The sequence below is a fragment of the Zosterops lateralis genome, assembly GCF_965231275.1.
Source record: "Zosterops lateralis genome assembly, chromosome: 23".
NCBI lineage: Eukaryota > Metazoa > Chordata > Aves > Passeriformes > Zosteropidae > Zosterops > Zosterops lateralis.
In genome coordinates this window covers 7,509,390-7,521,314 of record NC_139783.1, presented here as the reverse complement: position 1 = coordinate 7,521,314, position 11,925 = coordinate 7,509,390, and the positions used below count along the sequence as shown (strand labels likewise).

At 37.1% G+C, this 11,925-nt stretch overlaps 1 gene segment (V, D, J or C); it reads left to right on the top strand.

Moving 5' to 3' along the window:
* Nucleotides 1-1,427: 1,427 nt before the first annotated feature.
* On the top strand, nucleotides 1,428-11,579 carry LOC310918338 (Ig alpha chain C region-like). The segment is given in 5 exons: nucleotides 1,428-1,433; nucleotides 1,493-1,667; nucleotides 3,984-4,331; nucleotides 7,086-7,406; nucleotides 11,185-11,579.
* Nucleotides 11,580-11,925: the final 346 nt, after the last annotated feature.

Below are 11,925 nucleotides of genomic sequence, written 5' to 3'. Positions count from 1 at the left end.
TTTGAATTGATTTTCTTGGGGATTTTTTGGGTCAAATTTGGGATTTTTTTCGGGTCAATTTTGGGCTTTTTTGGGCAAATTTGGGCGGGAATTTTTTTCCCAAATATGGGCATGGCCTCCTTTATACTAATTAAGATGATTTTCTCAAGGTTTTGTTGGCCATCTTGGACCTAATTTCGACCATCTTGGATCGATTTTCTCTGGGACTTTGTTATTTGTTATTAATATTTAAATTAATGTGATTTTAATCAGATTTTACTCAGAATTTTAGTATGATTTTTAATGGGATTTTTAATGGGATTTTTAATGGGGGTTTAATCAGATTTTATTAGGATTTTATTAGGATTTTTAATAAGATTTTAATCGGATTTTTAGTAGGATTTTACTCAGAATTTTAATGGGGATTTTAAAGGAGATTTTAAATAGGATTTTAATGAGATTTTACTCAGAATTTGAATGTGATTTTAAATAGGATTTTTAATTGGATTTTACTCAGAATTTTAGTTGGATTTTCATCGGATTTTTAATGATATTTTAATGGTATTTTAATCAGATTTTAAGTGAATTTTTAACGATAATTTAATGACATTTTAATGATATTTTAATCAGATTTTATTGTGATTTTTAATGATATTTTAACAAGATTTTAACGGTATTTTAATTTCATTTAATCAGATTTTAATTGGATTTTTAACATATTTTAATCAAAATTTTTATTACGTCTTTAATGGGATTTTAATGGGATTTTAATGGGATTTTTAATGGGGATTTAAAAGGAGATTTTAATGGGGATTTAAAAGGAGATTTTAAAGGAGATTTTAATGGGACTTTAATGGGGTTTTTAATGAGATTTTGAATGGGATTTTGAATGGGATTTTTAATTGGATTTTACTCATAATTTTAATCAGATTCTATTGGGATTTTTAAATGATATTTTAATGGTATTTTAATCAGATATTAATGGGATTTTTAATGAGATTTTTAATGGGATTTTAAATAGGATTTTAATGATATTTTATTTGCATTTTTAATGCGTTTTTAATGGGATTTTTAATGAGATTTTAATTGGATTTTAATTGGATTTTTATTGCAATTTTTACTTGGATTTTAAAATTAATTTTAATGGGATTTTAATGTGATATTTAAGGATATTTTAATGATATTTAAATCAGATTTTAATCGGATTTTTAATGATACTTTACCAATATTTTAATCAGATTTTAATGAGATTTTAATGAGATTTTAATGGTATTTTAATGTGATTTTTAATGATATTTTAACAGTATTTTAATCAGATTTATGTGATTTTTAATATTATTTTAATGAGGTTTTAATGGTATTTTAATCAGATTTTAATTAATTTTTTAACAAAATTTCCTCCCCAGCCCCCGCCCACGCCCCCGCCCTGTTCCCATTGGTTACGTGCCATGAGTGTGACCCCGAGGTGACCTTTGGCTGTTTGGCTTCCGGTTTCTTCCCCGGCCCCGCCCAGCTGAGCTGGAGGGGCGTGGCCGAGGGCGTGGCCAAAGTTTTCCCGGAAGTGACGACGGGAACTGGAAGTTTGGGCGTGGCCTCCCGAGTGACGCTGGGCGGGGCTGAGGCGGAAAACGGCGACTTCCAGTGTCAGGTGACGCATCAGGGGACGAACTATGAGATGCACGTGACAGGTGAGTGAAGGGGTTAAAAATAGGGGGGTTTTGGGGGGGGGGTTGTGGTTTTTAAATAGATTTTTGGGAATTTTTGTGATTTTTAAAATTTTTTTTTTGGTGAATTTTTGTGGATTTTTTAGGGATTTTTGAGGATTTTTTTGGGATTTTTTTGGTGGGGATTTTTGGGGATTTTGGGGAATTTTTTTGTGGATTTTTGTAAATTTTTGTGGTTTTTTTGAAGAATATTTTTATTAATTTTTGTGATTTTTTGGTGAATTTTTGTGAATGTTTGGGCATTTTTTGGTGAATTTTTTCAGAATTTTTTTGGGGGATTTTTGTGGACTTTTGGGAATTTTTGTGGATTTTTGTGGATTTTTGGTAAATTTTTCTGGATTTTTTCTGAATTTTTTTTGAGGGGGATTTTTTGTGAATATTTGAGGATTTTTTGTGGATTTTTTTGTGAATTTTTGAGGATTTTTTTGTGAATTTTTGGGGATTTTTTTTGAGGATTTTTTTGTGAAAATTTTAATGATTTTTGGTGAATTTTTAATGGGGGTTTTTTTGGTGAATTTTTGAGAATTTTTGAGGATGTTTTTGGATTTTTTGGGGGGGATTTTTTTGAGGATTTTTTGGGAGAGTTTTGTGAATTTTTGAGGATTTGATGAGATTTTTTTTTTTTTTGTGGATTTTTTTAGGATTTTTGTGAAATTTTGTTATTTTTGAGGGGGATTTTTGTGAATTTTTGAGATGAGATGCAGGTGACAGGTGAATGCGAGGGGTTTAAAAAGTTGGATTTTTGGGGGGTTTAGGGATTTTTTGGGGGATTTTGGGGGATTTTTGTGAATTTTTGTGAATTTTTTGAGTATTTTTTGGGATTTTTTTGGTGAATTTTTTATGATTTTTTTTGGTGAATTTTTGTGAATTTTGAGAGAATTTTTAGGGATTTTTTGGGGGATTTTTTGTGGATTTTTGGGAAATTTCTGAGAATTTTTGTGATTTTTTGAGGGGGATTTTTCTAAATTTCTCTGACAAATTTTTGCTCCATTTTAATGAAAATTTTTTGGGCCGATTTTCACAAACTTTGTGTCAATTTTCACAAATTTTGGGACCATTTAGATCAATTTTGACAAAATTTGGGTTGATTTTGACAAATTTTGTGTCCATTTCCTTGAATTTTTGTCTCACCTTTTTATTTCTCCCCTGGATGAATTTTGGGTCCATTTTTGGTGAATTTTGACAAATTTTGGGTTAATTTTAATAAACTTTGGGGCCATTTTCACAAATTTTGGGTCAATTTTAATGAACTTTGGGTCGATTTTGACGAATTACTTTTTTTTGCCCTGGACCAATTTTGGGTCCATTTAGTCCAATTTTAGGTCAATTTTCACTAATTTTGTGTCAAATTTACCAAACTTTAAGACCATTTTTTTTTACCAAACTTTGGGTCAACTTTGACAAATTTTGGGTCAATTTTAATGAATTTTGCGTTGATTTTGCCTAATTTTGGGTCCATTTGGAAAAAATTTTTGGTCAATTTTGACAAATTTTCGGTCGATTTTTTAAACCAAGTTTTGGGTCCATTTTACCAAATTTTGGATCAAATTTTGTAAATTTTGAGTCAATTTGACCAATTTTGGGACCATTTTTTTTTACCAAATTTTGGGTCTATTTTACTGAATTTTGGGTCTGTTTCAGTTAATTTTGGGTCCATTTTAATGAACTTTGGCTCAATTTTGATCAACTTTGGGTCGCTTTTTTTGACCAAATTTTGGGTCAATTTTACCAAACTTTGGGTCGATTTTTTTTACCAAATTTTGGGTCAATTTTAATGAATTTTGGGTCAATTTTAACTAATTTTGTGTCAGATTTCCCAAATTTTGGGTCAATTTTCACTAATTTTGAGTCAATTTTGGTTCTTTTTTTTTGGGTCCACCTGGACCAATTTTGGTCCATTTAAACAAATATTTGATCAATTTTGACAATTTTTTTGCTCCATTTTAATGAATTTTGGATCAATTTTGACCAACTTTGGGTCAATTGTTTTTAACCAAATTTTGGATCCATTTAAATGAACTTTGGTTCCATTTTAATGAACTTTGGGTCAATTTTGACAAATTTTTGGTCAGTTTTACCAAACTTGGGCTGACCAAAGCGGACCCAAATTTTGAGTCCATTTTAACGAACTTTGGGTCCATTTTGACCAATTTTTTTGTCAATTTTCACAAACTTTGTGTCGATTTCGATGAACTTTGGGCCAATTTTTTTTTTGCCAAATTTTGTGTCAAATTTCACAAATTTCGTGTCAATTTTCCCAAATTTTATTTTCATTTCCAGGTGACATTCTCTGCCCACCCAACTTCACCCTCTCCCTGCTGAGCGACCCCGGCCAATCAGATCCCTCCGTCTCTGAATCCGCCCACGTCGACGTCCAATTGCTGTGCCAGGCCCGTGGGCGTGGCTCCCGCCAGGCCAACCTCACCTGGTTGGTCAACGGTGACGTCACCGACCTGGGGGTGGAGCTTTCCACCTGCCACGAGGAGGGCGGGGCCAATCAGGAGGTGCTGAGCGGGTGGGTCAACGTCAGCCGGGAATTGTGGGAAGGGGGCACCACCTTCACCTGCCGGGCTGGCCACGCCCACCTGGCCACGCCCCTCAGCGCCAGCGCCAGCACCTACTGCAAAGGTGGGTCAAAAAATTGGGTTTTTGGGGTTTTTTTGGGGGAAATTTAATGAAATTTTGGGGGTTTTTTTGGGAAATTTAATGAAATTTAATGGATTTCTTAGTTTTTAGTGAAATTTAGGGTGAAATTTGTTGAAATTTGATGGAATTTTGACTTTTTTTTCACCAAATTTTAGGAAATTTGATGGATTATTGGTGAAATTTTGAATCATTTTAAAAAAATCAAATTTTTAGGAAATCGGTGAAATTTTGAGGGATTTTGCACCAAAAATCGAGAAAATTTGATGAAATTTCATGAGATTTCCATTTTTTTCCCCAAATTGAGGAAATCGGATGAAATTTGGTGCAATTTTGACTTTTTAACCCAAAATTTGGGAAATCAGATGAAATTTGGTGAAATTTGGGCTTTTTAACCCAAAATTGAGGAAATTGGACGAAATTTGTTGAAATTTGGGTTTTTTCAAAGCAAAATCGTAGAAATTTTGACCGTTTTGGGGGAAATTTTGGAAAAATTTTGGCTTTTAACCCAAATTGAGGAAATTTGATCAAATTCAGTGAAAATTTGAGGGTTTTTTAAATAGAAATTGAGGATTTTTTGTGAAAATCAGTGAAATTGATGAAATTTGATGATGAATGCAAAGGTGAGTCAAATTTTGGGGGTTTTTGGGGGGAATTTAATGAAATTTAATGAATTTCTTTGTTTTTAGTGAAATCGGCGGAATTCAGGTGAAATTTGATAAAAATTCTGGTGTTTCTTGAACTGAAATTTTCTCCTTTTTTCATCAGTTTCTTCCCTTTCTTTGTCACATTTTCTCTTTTTTTTCCTCAAATTTCCTCCAAATTTTCTCCTTTTTTGCTCCAATTTTCTCATTTTCCCACCATTTTTTTGCTTTTTCTCATTTTTTTTTATTTTCACCATTTTTCCTCTTATTTTCCCAAATTTTCTCATTTTTAACCAAATTTTAATATTTCTTGTTAAATTTTCCAGTTTTTCTCCAATTTTCTCTTTTTGCTCAAATTTCCTCCTTTTTCCACCAAAATTTTCTCGTTTCCTTCCCAAATTTTTCTTAATTTTTGCCTCGAATTTTTCTGATTTTTTGCCCAAATTTCCTCATTTTTTCCAACTATTTTTTCCGAATTTTTTCACCAAATTTCTCGTTTCTTTCCCAAATTTTCTAATTTTTCACCCAAATTTTCCGAATTTTTGTCAAATTTTCTCATTTTCACCCAATTTTCTCATTTTCACCCAACTTTCTCATTTTTACCAAATTTTCCCATTTTATGTCACTTTTTCCATTTTTTTTCCATTTTTTCTCCAATTTCCTTTTTTTCCACCAAATTTTCCCCTTTCTTTCCCAATTTTTCTCATTTCTCTCTCTAATTTTTTTCCGTTCTTTCTCAAATTTTCTCCTTTTTTCCCAAAATTTCTGTTTTTCAACCCAAAACCATTTTCCCTCAAAATTCCTTGGTTTTTTGTCCTAAACTTTATGTTTTTCACCTCAAATCCTTTTTCCTCCTCAAACACAAGAACTCACCTGGATTTCCACCAAAAAAACGCCATTTTTTTGTCCAAAATCGCCGTTTTTCCCAAAAAAATCCAATTTTTTCCCAAAATTTCAGTTTTTTGACCCAAATTTTTTTCCAACAGGATCAAAACCCTGTTTTGAGGTCCAAATTCACCTGGAGCCGCTCCAGGGGTGGGGCCTTGGGCGTGGCCACTTCCGGCCCCGCCCACCCCCAATCCCCAACCTGGCCCCGCCCACAAACAATCCATTTGGGTGGGGTTTTTTTATTTATTTTTTCACCATTTTTTTATTTTGGGGTGGATTTTTTTGTGTGTTTTTTTTTTAAGGATTTTTGTAATTTTGGATGAATTTTAATTTTTTTTGTCAAATTTTCCTACTTTTTTCTATGAAAATTTTCCGATTTTTTTGTCAAATTTTCTCGTTTTTTGTCAAATTTTGTAATTTTTATGAAATTTTGTCATTTTCACAAAATTTTCTGTTTTTTTCCAAATTTTCCCATTTTTTACCCAATTTTCCCTATTTTCTGTCAAATTTTGTAATTTTCACAAATTTTCTGGTTTTTTCCAAATTTTCCCATTTTTTACCCAATTTTCCCTATTTTCTGTCAAATTTTGTAATTTTCACCAATTTTCCTATTTTCACCTAATTTTCTCATTTTCACCCAATTTTCCTCTTTCTTCCAGATTTTCTCATTTTCACAAATTTTGCCATTTTTTACCCAATTTTCTCATTTTTTTGTCAATTTTCTCTATTTTCCCAAATTTTCTCGTTGTCGCCCAATTTTCCCATTTTTCACGAAATTTTCCCATTTTTCACCAAATTTTCTCATTTTCGCCAAATTTTCTCATTTTTAACCAAATTTTCACATTTTTCACCCAATTTCCCCTTTTCTCCCAAACTTTCTCATTTTCACCAATTTTCCTGTTTTTCCTCAGATTTTCTCCTCCTTTTTTCACTAAATTTTCTCCTTTCTTTTCTAAATTTTTCCGTTTTTTACCAAAATTCCTGTTTTTCACCCCAAATCCCCTTTCCCTCCCAAAACCCTCATTTTTTTTCCTAAAAATCCAGGATTTCCACCCCAAATCCATTTCTCTCCTTAAATCCAAAATTTTCAACTGACGTCACTCAAAAAATCGTAGTTTTTTTGCTGAAAATCACCATTTTTTTAAACAAAAATCGCTATTTTTTACCAAAATCTCCATTTTTTCACCCAATTTTTTTTCCCAAACAGGTTCAAAACCTTTTCCATCTGTCCAAATCCTCCCGCCATCCCTGCAGGACCTTTACCTGTCCAGCAGCCCCAACCTCACCTGCGTCGCCTCCAACCTGAAATCCCCGAGGCCCAAATTCACCTGGAGCCGCTCCGGGGGCGGGGCCTTGGGCGTGGCCATTTCCGGCCCCGCCCACCGCCTGCCCAACGGCCAATACGAGGTCAGGAATTATTTGGGGATTTGCGCCGAGGATTGGAATTCGGGAGAGGAATTCACCTGTCGCATGGGCGGGGATGACGTCGGGGACACGCCCCTGGTGGCCGCGATAAAGAAGGAGAACAGTGAGTGAAAATTTTTATTTTTGGGGGGATTTTGGGGTTTTTGGAAAAAATTGGGGGGATTTTTGGGATTTTGGGGGGATTTGGGGAAAATTTGGGGGGAATATGTTGATTTTTTGTTGATTTTTTTGTTGATTTTTTGTTGATTTTTTGGGGGAAATTTTTGTTGATTTTTTTTGTTGATTTTTTGTTGATTTTTTTGTTGATTTTTTGGTTGATTTTTTGTTGATTTTTGGGGGAATTTTTGGGGGTAATTTGTCGATTGGTGACGGTTTTGGGGTGAAAATTTGGGCGTTTTGGGATAAAATTTGGAGTTTGGGGGTCAACATTTGGGGATTTTAGGTCAAAATTTGAGGTTTTTGGGTGAAATTTGGGGGTTTTACAGTGAAAATGTAAAATTTTTGGGATAAAATTTCAGGGTTTGGGGAGTGAAAATGTGAAATTTTGGGATAAAATTTGAGGGTTATGTAGTGAACATGTGGAATTTTGGGGTGGGAAATTGGGGAAATTTGGGGGTTTTCGGATGAAATTTGGAGGTTTTCAGGGATGAGAAATTGAGATTTTGGGGTTGAAATTTGGTGGGGTTTCGTCAAATTTCCTAATTTTTAAATCAAATTTTGGGGGTTTTGGGACAAAATTGAGGTTTTGGGTGAAATTTGGCGGTTTTGGAGTGAAAATTTGCGGTCTTTAGGGTGAAAATTTGGACTTTTGGGGTGGGAAATTGGTGGTTTGGCGAATATTTGTGGGTTTTAGGGTAAGAATGTGAAATTTTGGGATAAAATCTGGGGGTTTTGGTGAAAATTTGGAGTTTTGGGGTCAAAAATTGGGGATTTTAGGTCAAAAATTGGGGATTTTAGGTCAAAATTTGTTTTTTTTTAAACCAATTTATCTCATTTTTGTTCTTAAATTTCTTCCAAATTTGGAGTAAAATTTGGGTGTTTTGGGGACAAAATTTGAGGGGTTTGGGGTTAAAAAATGGAAATTTTGGGGTCAAAACTTGGGGATTTTTAGGCTGGAATTTGGGGGGTTTGGGGTGAGAATTTGGAATTAAGGAGGCAAAAATGAGGGGTTTGGAACAAAATTTGGAGTTTTTAGGGTGAAAATGTGAAATTTTGGGATGAAATTTGGGGGTGGTTTCGGCAAATTTTCGCTTTTTTTTAACAATTTTTTCTCGTTTTTTTCATCTTAAATTTCTTTCAAATTTGGGGTGAAATTGGGAGGATTTTTGGGTAAAATTTTCTCCTTTTTTTTACAAATTTTTCTCATTTTTTGCCTCAAGTTTTGTCCAAATTTGGGGTCGAAATTTGAGGGTTTTTTTAACCAAATTTTCTCGGTTTTTTCCTCAAGTTTCTTCCAGATTTGGGGTTGAAATTTGGGGGTTTGAAAACCAAATTTTCTCGTTTTTTTCTCTCAAGTTTCTTCTGAATTTGACGTCAAAATTTAAGGGATTTTTAGGTAAAATTTTATAATTTTTACACCAAATTTTCCACATTTTTTTCCTCGAATTTGGAAGAAATTTGAGGGAGTTTTGGGGTTTTTTGGGGGGGATTTTTAGGTGAAAAGTTGCAATTTTTTGGGTTGAAATTTGGGTTTTTTTATGTTGGAGTTTTCGGTGCTTTTGGGGTCAGAATTTGGAGTTTTGGGGTTGAAATTTAGGGGATATTGGAATGAAATTTGGAGGTTTTAGAGCGAAAAATTAGAACTTTGGGGTCAGAATTTGAGAGGTCAGAGTTCACAGATTTGGGGTGAGAAATTGCAATTTTCTGGGGGGGTGAGAATTTGCGGATTTTTGGGGTCGAATTTGCAGATCTGGAGTTGGAATTTGTAAATTAGGAGTCAGAATTTGGTTTTGGGGTCAGAATTTGCAGTTTTGAGGTGAAAAATTGGCAGATTTGAGGTCGGAATTTGTGGGTTTGGGTTGGAATTTGCAGATTTGAGGTGAAATTTTGACGTTTTGGGGTCAGAATTGGCAGATTTAGGGTCGTTCCGTACTGGGAGACCCAACTGGGAATGGACAGGTCTGTACTGGGAGGGTCAACTGAGATTGGAAGAGTCAAACTGGGATTGGAAGAGTCAAACTGGGAATGGGGAAAACAAACTGGGAATGATGAAATCAAACTGGGAATGGGTTTCTCCAACTGGGAGACCCAACTGGGGACCCAAACTGGGAACAGTTTGGTCAAACTGGGAGACCCAACTGGGAATGGTTTGGTTAAACTGGGAATGGAGAAGCCAAACTGGGAATGGTTTTTCCAACTGGAAGACCCAACTGGGAATGGTGAAACCCAACTGGGAGACCCAACTGGGAATGGTGAAACCCAACTGGGAGACCCAACTGGGAATGGTGAAACCCAACTGGGAGACCCAACTGGGAGGGTCAACTGGGAATGGTTTTTCCAACTGGAAGACCCAACTGGGAATGGAAGAGTCAAACTGGGAACTGTTTGTTGGGTCAGACTGGGAATGGGTTTCTCCAACTGGGAGACCCAAACTGGGAATGGTGAAGCCAAACTGGGAGACCCAACTGGGAATTGTTTGGTCAAACTGGGAGAACCAACTGGGAATGGAGAGATCAAACTGGGAGACCCAGCTGGGAAGGGTCAACTCTTATTGGGAGGCCCAACTGGGAATGGGAAACCCAACTGGGAATGGAGAAGTCAAACTGGGAATGGAGAAGTCAAACTGGGAGACCCAACTGAGAAGGGTCAACCCAACTGGGAACCCAACTGGGAATGGTTTGGTCAAACTGGGAGACCCAACTGGGAATGGAAGAGTCAAACTGGGAATGGGTTTCTCCAACTGGGAGACCCAACTGGGATTGGTTTGGTCAGCTGGGGACTCAACTGGGATTGGTCTGGTCTTACTGGGAGACCCCACTGGGAATGGTTTGGTCAACTGGGGACTCAACTGGGAAGGGTCAACTCTTACTGGGAGCCCAACTGGGAATGGAGAGATCAAACTGGGAGACCCAACTGGGAATGGAAGAGTCAAACTGGGAACGGTGAAACCAAACTGGGAACCCAACTGGAAATAGTTTCTCCAACTGGGAGACCCAATTGGGAACGGTGAAGTCAAACTGGGAACCCAACTGGGAACAATTTGGTCAACTGGGAGACCCAACTGGGATTTGGTTCTTCAAACTGGGAGACCCAACTGGGAATAGAAAAGTCAAACTGGGAATTGTTTCTCCATCTGGGAGACCCAACTGGGAAGGGTCAACTCTTACTGGGAACCCAACTGGGAATGGAAGAGTCAAACTGGGAATTGTTTCTCCAACTGGGAATAGACAAATCAAAGTGGGAATAATTTTTTCCACTGGGAGACCCAACTGGGAATGGAAGAGTCAAACTGGGAATGGGTTTCTCCAACTGGGAGACCCAACTGGGAATGGAAGAGTCAAACTGGGAATTGTTTCTCCAACTGGGAGACCCAACTGGGAACGGTGAAACCCAACTGGGAACCCAACTGGGAAGGGTCTTGTCTTACTGGGAGACCCAACTGGGAATGAAAAAGCCAAACTGGGAATGGTGAAACCAAACTGGGAATGGTTTTTCCAACTGGGAGACCCAACTGGGAAGGGTCAAGTCAAACTGGGAATGGTTTGTTCTTACTGGGAGACCCAACTGGGAGACCCAACTGGGGAACTCAACTGAAAATGGTTTGGTCAACTGGGAATGGTTTGATCAAACTGGGAATGGTGAAACCAAACTGGGAGACCCAACTGGGAAGACTCAACCCAACTGGGGCCCTCTCCATTTGACCCAACCCAACCCTTCTCCAGCCGGCGCCGCCGTCCCCCCGAAAGTCTTCGTCTTCCCGCCGCCCCCCGAAGAGTTGGCCTTGTCCGAAACCGTCACCTTGACATGCCTGGCCAGCGGCTTCGCCCCCCGCGACGTCCTGATCACCTGGACGCACCTGGACGCCCCGGTGGATTCTGGGAAATTCTCCATCTTGGGCCCGGCGCCGGACGCCGGAAATTCCAGGAGGTTCTCGGCCTATTCCAAGATGGTGGTGGGGGCGGAGGAGTGGAGGAGGGGCGACGTCTTCGCCTGCGTGGTGGGGCATGATGGGATTGAGATGAAGTTTATTCAGAGGAGTTTGGACAAGACGATGGCGAGGCCGGCAAATGTCAACGTGTCCGTGGTGTTGGCAGATTCTGATACCGTCTGTTATTGAAATTTAAAATTATTTTAAGGAATTAAAATAATAAAAAAATTCAGGAATTGAGATTTGAGTTTGGTGGATTTTTTGGGGAAAAAAAATGGAGATTTGGGGTGAAATCGGCAACTTTTGGAGGGAAAAAATGAAGATTTTTGGTGGAAAAATGTGAAATTTTGGTATCGGGAGGAAAAAGTGGATTTGGGGCAAAATCCATTGATTTTGGGAGGGAAATATGTGGATTTTTGGTATCAGGAGAAAAATGTGGATTTAGGGTGAAATTTGTGGGTTCTGGTGAAAATTCTGGATTTTTAGAAGGGAGAATGTGGATTTTGGGAAGAAAAATGGATTTGAGGTGCAATTT